General features: G+C 40.1%; 1 pseudogene; it reads left to right on the top strand.

Annotated features, from left to right (window-relative positions):
- Positions 1–6,968: 6,968 nt before the first annotated feature.
- On the top strand, positions 6,969–7,747 carry LOC138393908 (transcription initiation factor TFIID subunit 10 pseudogene; annotated as a pseudogene).
- Positions 7,748–11,426: the final 3,679 nt, after the last annotated feature.

Genomic DNA, 11,426 nt, shown 5'->3' with positions numbered 1-11,426 from the left:
TGAATGTTATAAACTCCTCCTCTAGGCTTGGCTGCAGGTAGGTGCTCTGCACATGTCACTTATCCTTACAACTCTCTTCTGAAGCAAGTACCACTAGAGTGACCATGTGACGAATAAGGAAACTGAGGTCGTATTGTTAGCAAGTGGCGCACTTGGCAGTCCAACAAGTAAAGCCGAGAAGCCTGAATTACTCTGGTGAAGCATGTGTGGGACTGCACAGGCCTACCCGACCTGCTCTACTCTGTACACACACCTCTGGCTTTTCCACTAACCCCTGGAAGATTCCCAGACCCAATTGCAAAATCGGTTCTTTAAACTGAAGATGAGGCCCAGAGTTCTTCAGGGATCCAGCCAGCAGTAGGTAGTGGCCAAGGACAGGACACCATGGACCTGCGGCTCCTCGGCAGACTGCTGCCTATGCAGGGAGCAGCCAGGCGGGCCCTCTCTTGGGAGAAGGGGAGCTTTACCTGGGAGAAGCCAGAGCAGATGCTGATGAAATCCCTGAGGTTCTCTGATTGTCTGCCAAGGGAGGCGAGGTCTTCACTTCCCTGCCTTTTCTTAATCCTCTTCAAATTGTAGCAGAGTACAGACACTAAGACACATAATTTATCACCACCATATTCTTCTTCCTAAAATGTTCTCATCATCTAATCACATCACGACTCAAGAATGCAGAGGTGTCGCTCTTAGCCTGCAGAAAGGCTGCCCCAGTTGCCCTAGGAGCCCTCTGCTTCCTCGGAGACAATCTGGGCGTCATGGAAGAGGAGTGAAGGTTAGGGCACAGGTGACCAGGGAGATCTGGGTTCCCCTGCCCTCGGTTAAATTTGTATTTATTAATTTTTAAGTTCCCATACAGTAAAATTCACTTGCTGGATGCATAGGTCTAGATTTGACCAATGCATGGGATCGTGTAACCACTATCACAATCAAACACAGAGCGGCTCCATCACCCCCAGTGACCTGCATGCCACCCTCGGCCCTTCCCCGCTCGGTGGTCCTAGGTCTTTTTTCCTTTTCCATAATGTCAGGTAACTGAATCCACACAGAATGAAGTCTGTGAGTCCAGCTGCTTTCAGCGGGCATAAGGCATCCGAAATTCATACATTCTGTTGCGTTAATCAACAGAGTGGTCCTTTTTACTGCCGAGAGGTATTCTGTCGATGGATGAGCCACAGTTTGTTTATCCATCCACCCACCGAGGACTTCAGTTTAATCAGTTTGCAGTTTGAGGCAGTTATGAATAAAGCCACTATAAATATTTACAGACTTTACAAATGTAAGCACAGTTTTCCTTGTTTATTTTTTTAACTTGGGTATATTCCTAGCTGGGATTACTGATTTGGTAAATGAATGTTTACCTTTCTAAGAAACTGTCAAACTTTTTGAAAGTGGCTGCACCACTCTGCATTGCTGCCTGCGATGTCCAAGTTTCAGCTCTACACACTCACCAGGACGTGGTATTTCCGATTTTTAACTTTACCTACTTGTAGCGACATCACCTTCTAACAGAATTGGCATTTCCCAATTCCTTGTAATGCTCAGCATCTTTTCACGTGCCTTTTGCCATCAGTATATCTACTTTGATGAAGTGTCATTCAAGTCTTTTGCTCATTTGTTTTTAAAGAGGTTTTAGGTTCACAGCAAAATTGAGTGGAAGGTATAGAATTTCCCATATACCCCTTCCTCATATATCTAAAATTTTCAAAATTTTACATGTTATGCTTGCCTCTGTGATATAGTTTGCATTTATTTTTATATCTTTGCGTACAGTTTTCTGATTATTCTAGCATCATTTTTTAAAGGATTATCCATTCTCCATTGATTTGTTTTTGCACCTTCCCCCAACCCCACATGGGAGCCTGCAGCCCACACTTCCTTTGGTCTGTAGCTCTCTTCATCATCCCAGAGGAAGTGATAAATCTTTTTGGTATATTCTCTCCCATTTTTCAATGAACATTCAACTACCCCCACTTATGGAGTATTCATCCCATTCTCTATCCTTCCCCATCCTAAGTGACGGAGCCAGGGAAGGGCCTCATTGTTCCTTCCTCCCACCCATTAAGGTAGCTGATACTCAGGATAGTTCACACCCAAATATTTGAGGATTCCTTATTTAAATTCAAACTAGAAGTTGCCATAGGAGACTCTATATGGTATTCTTAATACAGGTTTTCTGTTGCCTTGATGAAACCTTTTTTTTTTTTTTTTTTTCCTTCCAACGATAATTCAAACACAAAGAAAGAAATTTGGGGGCTGCTTAAAATAACTGAAAAGTGTGAAATGTTATTGCCAGAGCTGCAGAATTTTTTTTAAATATGAAGTAGTTTACCCATGGATTTGTGATTTCTTTAAAATTCTAACTTGGACACAGGTATATCTTCAGTGACTTAAGCCTTCATTTTCCTGCTCTAAAGGAGAGGTGGTGTAAAGGTTTGGGAGTTAAAATGCCAGACCCTGCCTGTAAAAGACTGTTTCCATGGCTCCCCTCCTCCAGCCCCCGGTAGAATCCTGTTCAAAGATAAGAATGTTGAGGTAAAAGTTCTTAAGACTCTAAACCACTTGGAGGAGGGAGATGGGAGGGGGGAAAAGGAAGAAGTATTTGAGGGTTTTTTTTTTTTTTTTTTTTAACTTTTCTTTAATTTGAGCATATCACCAGTACAAAAGTTCAGGTTATGTATATTGCCCATGCCACCCCCACCCTGCTGAGTCAGAGCTTCAAGCATGTCCATTCCCCAGACAGTGTGCATCACACTCATTATATAGTTATACACCCATCTCCTCCCCACCCCCACATCTGCCCGACACCCAATTAGTGTTATTCCCAAATGTGTACTTGAGTTTTTACTTCTAGAATTTTGAAAAGAGATGAATCTAGGTAAAAATAATTTAGGATAACAAGGTGGTTTGTGAATAAAAACTCAGTGCTTTGAAATAGAAAACATTGTATCACAAAGATGTTTACATGTGGCTGGCTTATTTTTTCATTTAAATGCCAGTGGCTTCATTGGTATAGAGGAAAAGCCTTAGAGCTCTTCTGTTGAAACTTTGGTTAGACTCTTAATTCACTTAAAAGTTAGAATAATTAAGCCTCATGACATGAGGGATGTGCCTTTGCCATTGGGAAGTGCTGTATTCACTTTTCAGAATATTCAAAAATTGCAGAAGACTGAACAAATATATTATGTGAATTAATTGATTGTACCTTTATACACAAAGCATGTAAGTACTTGTGAAAATTTTTGCTCTGCTTGGTGGTTTAAAATAAGCCTGTGAGTGATTTTACAAAACAGTTAGTAGATGGGTAGCATAGGATGAGAGTCCAAAATGGTCTCTTTACATCATTCTTCAGGATGTACAACACATTTTCATGTACATCTTATTTGGCCCTTCCAAATACAAATAAAGCCTGTGTATATTCTCTCTATATTTCTGATGAAGAAACAAGGACTTAAAGATCTGAAATGACTGTGTAAGACAGCTACTGAACCACACAAAAGTTCTAAGTCCTCAGACTGGCATGCAGGTGGCAGATATGCCAAATTTGGTTCTTAAAAAACTTTAAAAGCTAGGAATGCATCATATTAATATTTTACCCAGCTATTTTTTTAAAAATTTTTTAGAGATAGATTTTGCTATGTTGCTCCACCTGTCCATGAACTCCTAGCCTCAAGCAATCCTCCCTCTACAGCCTCGAAAAGTGATGGGATTACAGGTGTGAACCACCATGCCTGGCTTGCATTGTTAGAAAGTACTTAAGTGTATAGCAATGGACTTGTAAAATAAACGGGTACATCCACACAAAGGAGTTCTATGAGCTATAAAAATAATAATAATATCTCTCTTTATTGCTATGGAGTCATCACTAGGATGTTATATGAAAAAGCAAGGGGGAGAACATACATTAACTTACATGAAAGAAAGCAGGGGAAATATGTGTTTGTTTATTTTAAAAAAAAGAAAACACTGAAAGGAATTTTTGTGTGTGTGTGTGACTGTTTTTCTCTCAACTTTAGTAGGTAGCCAAAGTGAATATTTGCCCAAGATACTGTTTTGGTATGGGTTTTCCAATGAATGTCAAATATTTACTTTTTGCTTTTGAGTTAGTGAAACCTTTGTTTTTTAGTTTATTGTGCATTACATAGTACACATATTGCTCTTGCATTTCATTCACTCCTCACAACGTTTTGATTTAGGTAGTGGAGAAATTATACCTGTTTTATATATGAGAAGACAGGCTTTGAGAAGTATAAAATGAGTTTCCAAGATTTTAAATAAGACTTGGTAGATCAAGAATGTAATTTCCAGACACATGGAATATAGGAACAAAATTAATAGAATCACTTATATGGGCCTCTTTGGATATTACATTTTATCTCACCTTTTTTAGTGTACTAAAGTAATTAAGCTTTAGGGTTAAAACAGTAACATTAGATAATAAATGAAACAGAGGTACTAGTAACACAAAAATGTTCTTCAAAGTCTAAGAAATGGAGTTAAGTGCTCCTAAGGAATATATGAAGGAAGAAAGGGATACTACAGTATATGAATTGTCACAGCTCAGTCACAGTCACTAAAACAAATTGAGGATTAAAAAAGTTAAGGCAAGACTGAGAATTGAAGGAAAGACAGATAAAAAATTGAGAGACTTAAAATATTTGTGTTATGGGCCATAAAACTAATACAATGTGCAGTATAGGGATGACAGAGCAGGTCAGTAAATGCAGTGAGCCTTTACATAAATGGGTGCCCAGCAGTTGGCTCAGAAACTGCTTCTATTTAATTGAGATATACTGCAATCAATGTTGAACTCGATCTCTTCCTCTGAAATGTACTGGCTCTTTGATTAATTTCTTGGTCACTGCCCTCTCCCTTTACTATTTTGCAAGGAAAGTTATTTCTTGATAGTTTACAATTGTATAATTTTAACACTGTTGGCCTTTAATAATGCATTTCATTTATTCTAAGGTACATATATTTTTACATTTTAACATCTGTGCAATTGAGATGGATCTTACAACTAATAGAATCTTAGAGGAAAAGCAGTATTCAACGTCAGTGAGGTGTCTTATGGACTATTTCCTCTGAGGGATGTTTACCTTAATTAATTAGTTTATTGTTTCCTCTCATGACAACTTTTATTATCCCATATGATGGTAAATTTTGTCTTATGCAAATTCAATAATCTGTTTTGCAGTCTCACTTAAATGGGAGATTATCCCACTTTGGTGACCTGCAGGCATAGGTAGGATCAAAATTTTTTAGAAGCTGTTCTATGACCTGCTCCAGAAGATAATTTTGATGAATCCCCAAATTAACCATGCCGTGGGAAGAAAAATATGAGAGTTTAGCTTTGTATATTGAGGGAAAAATTAAAAACCTCACTTTCTGTTATGACAGTGTTCCTGTAGATTAGAAAATTAAACTTTTTATGCAGCCCTCTTAAATCTGCCATGATGAATATCCTGGATACATCACAGCTAAATAAATGAGTTCATTTATTGAATGGAGTTAAAATTAGCCTTTGATTATCTAAAGAATGCTTGCCAAAAACCACCCTCTTTGTTTTAGCATATTTAATATATTGAGCTGGTGTCTGACAGTAATTGGCCACAGCATCACTTGCTACTTGAGACTGATCCTGAAATGTGCTAGTCATATCAGCATAGAGGAGGGTGACAGTGTTCCTATTTGAGAAGTACAAGGAGGAGATCATGTATACGATTCACCTACTAGTTGCATCAGATTCTTTAGGTACAAGTTCCAAAAAAAAAGTTGCATAGCCTAGTTTTAGTCTACATGTACGGAAAGATTCAACCATGTTGTATTTCCCAGTAGAATTTTTATATTGTTGCCACCATATTTCTTCATATTTATTACACACTTCTTTCAAGACTGCTAAAAGTGATTAAAATTAATGTGTAGCTATTTTTTAGACAGAATCTCCCTCTATCATCCAGGCTGGAGTGCAGTGCTGTAATCATAGCTCACTGCAGCCTTGAACTCATGGGCTCAGATGATCCTCTTGTATCAGCCTCCAAAAGTGCTGGATTACAGGTATGAGCCTGTATGCCTGTAATCACAATATGTAGCTGTTTTTAAAAGCATCTTTTTCATTCTTCCAAATTATCACGTCTTTTTCCTCTTCTTCCTCTACAGATTTAACTTTGGAATCAAATCCAGCTGACCATCCAAGGGCAGGAGCAATTCTTCTGAGCAAATCTAAAATGGATGGTAAGACAATATTTTTTTCCTCCAAGAAAAGACTAAAAACTGTATCTGTTTTATGGAATGCCTTATAGAAAGTATTTAGAAGAACTCATAATTACTTTAAAATTTTCAACTTTTCTTTTATTCACCTGTCATTTTGACATTTGATACACTTGCCTCTAGTTGTCACTGTTTCACTGAGAACATCTAGACTTTCTGTTTATACAATTTGCCACCTGTTTATGAACACAATAGGCCCCATGATTTAGAAGTGGTCATAGATTTATCCCCATCTCTCCATATTTCTTTACCCTTCTTGCCCTGCTCCAAAGCACACACTTTAAAGATGAATGATCGGATTTAGCCTGCAGTTTGGTTTTTATTTGAACAAATGAAAAAAACCCAGTTGTTTACATGTGGGGATTGAAACTATGATTTTGGCCCCTTTTGACACAGTGATCTGACCAGATGATCCTGTCACATCCACATCTGTCCTGCTCAGACATTTACGCTATTCGAAACCTTTTCATCCTAGTGTAATATAAACATGCGCTGAGGTATTTCCCAGAGGTTGGCCTCAGCAAGTGAAAAACTACTGCCAATTTTCCAAGTCCTGCTTGTTTTAGGATGAGAATCAGAACCCTAGGACTGTTCTGCACTCCTGCTTATTTACCTTAATGTTATGTTAAATCTTAGTTTATTTGCTAAAAAGCCATCTACAACCAGGTTTTTCAGTTGATCTCAACAGCAAGAATACAAGAATGAGGGTTGTATTACATAAGAATGTTAGAAGTCGGCTTCTCCCACGGGTCATAGGAGCTGCAGCGACTGTAACGCAGACCGACCTGGCTCCGGCCTCCACCGCTTTGGCCCCAGGCCCGGCGCCCCTGGTCCCGGCTCCCACAGCGCCGCCCACTGGTGCCGCCCCCGCCGCAGAGAGCAAGGCCAGCCCCGCAGGGCCAGCAGGGGGACCCGGGGCGGGAGCCCTGGCTGGGGGCAGGGGGCCCTTGGCTGCGCGGGCGGGACCAGCCCAGCGGGGCGGCTCAGGTGTGGGCGGGCGGCGCGGTTCACCTGCTGCGGAGCGCGGCGGGCGGGGACGCGGGGCCTGCGGGGTCCAGCCCGCCTCTGCTGGACTTCTTAACGCAGCGGGAGGATCACTCGCCCAGGGTCCCTGATGCAGCGACTGGTTACTACCTGGACCCTGCTGGCTTTGAGGCCTCAGACCCACACATAATTCGGCTCATCCCCCAGCTGCCCAGAAATTCATCCCAGATATTGCCAAGGATGCCCTACAGCTCTGCAAAATGAAGGGCCCAGCCTCGGGCAGCTCCCGGAGCAAGAGCAAGGACCGCAAGTCCACTGGAACCGCGGGGGACCTGGCCCTGCCCTCAGCCAATATGGCATCCATGCGAAGAAGCCCCACTACTTCACCTGGGCCACCTGGCCTAAATGTCCTTGTCTGTCCCATGTCCCCACACCTGCCTGTTTTCATAATAAACTGGACTGTGACAAAAAAAAATGCAGCACAATAAAAAAATAGGGGTTTCTCTTTTTTTCCCTATCCTTCAGAAATGGGGTGTCTGTCTATACTGCATTTCCATAGTTTGTGTGTACTTTGCCTGTCTTGAACCAATCATTTCTGGTTAGGATCGCTGTATTTCTCCGTTTCTTGCAGAGCCATGAGCTTCTCTCATGTAGAGTGTGTGGAGGCAGAAGAAAACTATCCCGTCCCCCCTCTCTTCAGTGGTGAGAAATGTGTGCCTAAAATGCCATCCAGCCTCAGAGGAGGAGGCCGTGTGGGAAACAAAGTGCAGCCAAAGTCCCTCTTGGAGCATTTACTCTTCTCACCTTTGTTACAGCAAAATTATTTTGTGTTCTGTAGGTACCATGTTCAATGCAGGTAGCGCACTCATTTTAAAATTTCAATGTCAGCTAGGTTACTTTCCAGTTATGTAAAGACCAATTTATTTTTCATTGACATATTGTAGATCACCAATAAGGATGATTCCAGGGATTCAGATGCATCTAGGGATTGGTGCCTGACCAGAGCTGTCCGCTGTTGGATACTGGTAATTAAAGTAAGGTGTGTGTCAATGTAGAATTAGAAGATACTACTGGGTAGTGGTTCAAATATGCAACAGGTTTACTTTTTGATTAGCTAAATTTCTCATCTGGCCTAATTTGTTTTGCTCTTTTGTACCTGGGGATTCTTTCATTTGTATGTAATAGATTTTCATTTATTTCTTATTTATTTTGAGACAGGATCTTCCTCTATGTGACCCAGGCTAGAGCGTAGTGGTGTCATCATAGCTCATTGCAACGTCAAATTCCTGTGCTTGAGCAATCTTCCTGCATCAGCCTCCCAAGTAGCTGGGACTACACGCATGCCTGGATTATTTTTCTAATTTTTTGTAGATATGGGTTTTCCCTGTTGCTCAGGCTGGTCCCAAACTCCTGGCCTCAAGTGGTCCTGCTGCCTCGGCCTCCTTTGCAAAATGCTAGCAGTACAGGTGTGAGCCACTGCACCTGGCCTGCATATAATAGAATATCTGTTAAATCAAAAAGTAAAACTAACATTTTAGATTTTACTTTATGACATTCATCTTATGAGGTGATTTAAATTATAAGTTTTGCAGAAAATTATTTTTAAAAGAATGGAATTTTATCTGATTTTGTATATTGGTAATTCATCAGATAATTAGCAACTACTTTTATTCTATGACATTTGTATCAGAATTGATCAGTTTTGTTATTTTGAGGGCAAGAAAAGAGGAAGAGCAACCATTTAAAGCATGAAAGTAAACAGTTGAAAAATTAAGACATTAATAGTTTGAATTAAAAGTATGTCTGTCATGATTCCTTAAAAATATAAAGGGGACCACATACTGTTAGCGTGGAACTCTTTTTTGTGGATTTTCTAAATCTCTTCTATTTTCCTAAGTATCAAATTTATGTGGAAAAACCTTTGACTGAGTGGTGCCAACGTTTTAAGGCTTTCCAACATTTCAGCTAAATTTCAATAACTTGGTTGTGGTACAAAGGTCTGCCTTAAACATTTTTGCCTTAATTATTTAAACTTATTTTTTAATCAAAGTAACAGTGATAATAGCTAAGTTCATTTTTAGCACTCTCTCCTGATTTCCTGTCATAGCAGGTAAAAGCTGAGCTTCCTCACCCCACCATGGCCTTATTTCTCTCCCTCCATTTCCTTGACATGTACCACATTTTGTATTAAATCAGTAATTAATATTTGCATTATGATGACTATGCAAATATTGTTTGTTGCTGAGTCATACAGTTTTCTTGCTGTTCTTCTTCTGCACACCCTTCATTCTTTCCCTTAAATATTTCTGAAATCTCAGCACCTCACTTCTCCCAGACAACCCCCTTTTCTTAGCCTACATTAGCTCACACAACCAAATAAGTAGTCACCGGCTGGTCTCCCTGCTTTCACATCCTTCTATTTCTTGCGGAATTTTTTTCCTGACTACATTTATTTGCCTGTTTTCTAACAGCTATTAATCCCCCAAATTTTGTGACATTTGTCACATGCCCATCTAAATATTTTCCATCTACTAAAACATATCTGTTTCATTTTTCTCTTGGAGACAACTCCTCTCAGCCTTTTGTCATTCTCCTCCAGTATGGACTGCTCTATTTTGCTAGTCCTGCTTTGTTAGCCTGTTTTTCTGGGACATCTCTTTGAAGTCCTCTGGGATCTCACATAATGGCTATCTTGTGTGGGCTCCTCTATGCCATAGGTTCTGTGTTTCCTGTGTCTTATTATACTCTTTGAGGGTCTTTTGTTGTTTTGTTTTTGAGATAGGGTCTTTCTCTGTTGCCCAGGCTAGAGTGCAGTGTCATCATCCTAACTCACTGCACCCTCAACCCCCTGGGCTCAAGCAATCTTCCTGTCTCAGCCTCCCAGGTAACTGGGACTACAGGCATATGACACCACACCTGGCTAATTTTTAATTTTATTTATTTATTTATTTATTTTTGCAGAGATGGAGTCTTTCTTTGTTGATCAGGATGGTCTCAAGCTTCTTTCCTCAAGCAATTCTCCTACCTTGGCTTCTCAAAGTACTGGAATTACAGGCTTGAGCCACCTCACCTGGCCATAATCCCTAGTTTTACTGGAGCACATTCCCCAGGAAAGGGCACATGGGCAGACATTCTTAGAGATCTAGCCTGTCTGAAAATCCCTCCTATTTGATAGAACATGTAATTCTAGGTTGAAACTAAATTTCATCGTCTGAAGACATTTCTCTATTGTGTGCTCAATTTAGTGTTGTCCTTGAATCTGTTGCCATTGTGTGATATATTATATGCAACCAATTTCTCATCTTCCCCCCATTCCTTCTCTGAAAGAATTTTAGTGCAGTCTCTATCCCTGGGATTAATCCAATTTTGTAATATGGTTTGGGGGGGATTTTTTCATTTTACTGGGTCCACTAAGTTTGCAGACCATCTTTCCTAGAGAGTATTGTTTCCTTGCTATTTTTTCTGTTCCTTCTTTTTTCTTATATCCTTATTCAAATGTTGGGCCTCTTAGACCAGTATTTCTGCATTGATCTTTAATTATACCTCCACTTCTTTTCAGTTTGTCTTTTTGTTCTATTTCCTGGGGATTCATTGACTGTATACTCTAACACTTCTATTAAAAATTTTGTCTTTTTGAGAGTATTTTAAGAAATTTTTAAAAGTTTTTATTTTCTACTAAATTTTTACCACTTCTATAAATTCCTTTTTCCTGTTGTTTTGATCTCTCTTTTTGGAGCCTTCCCTCAAATGTGTGGTGGTGGTCCCTATAGTTTTCTAATTGGAAACACCATGCATGAGCAGGACTTTTGTTAACTGATGGCTTTCACTGTGAGGATTTGAAGGACAAGCCGGCTTTTCATTTGGGGGACCTCAGTGTATAACCTGAGGGTCTTTTCTCTAGGACAGTTCAGTCTCTTCAGAGAAAGAGCTCCCCACTTTCTACCTGGGGAGTGCAAGCTTGGCTACTTGTACATTTTTCAGTGAATGGACTTTTCCCATTTTCCAAATTTCAGTCCTGGTACCTCTGAGCCCAGAAACACTCAGGTTTATAGCTCCAGGAATACACATCTAAATTCCTTATAAGATGGGGGCACAGGTGGAGGAGGGGCTCTAACCACAGATTTTGAACTGACTTTGTTGGCTTTTGTTTTGTTTCACCTGCCTCCCACAGTGCC

This window comes from Eulemur rufifrons, chromosome 13, assembly GCF_041146395.1.
Source record: "Eulemur rufifrons isolate Redbay chromosome 13, OSU_ERuf_1, whole genome shotgun sequence".
Classification (NCBI taxonomy): Eukaryota; Metazoa; Chordata; class Mammalia; order Primates; family Lemuridae; genus Eulemur; species Eulemur rufifrons.
The sequence above is the reverse complement of the archived record's forward strand: the minus strand, read 5'-3'. Positions and strand labels throughout refer to the sequence as shown.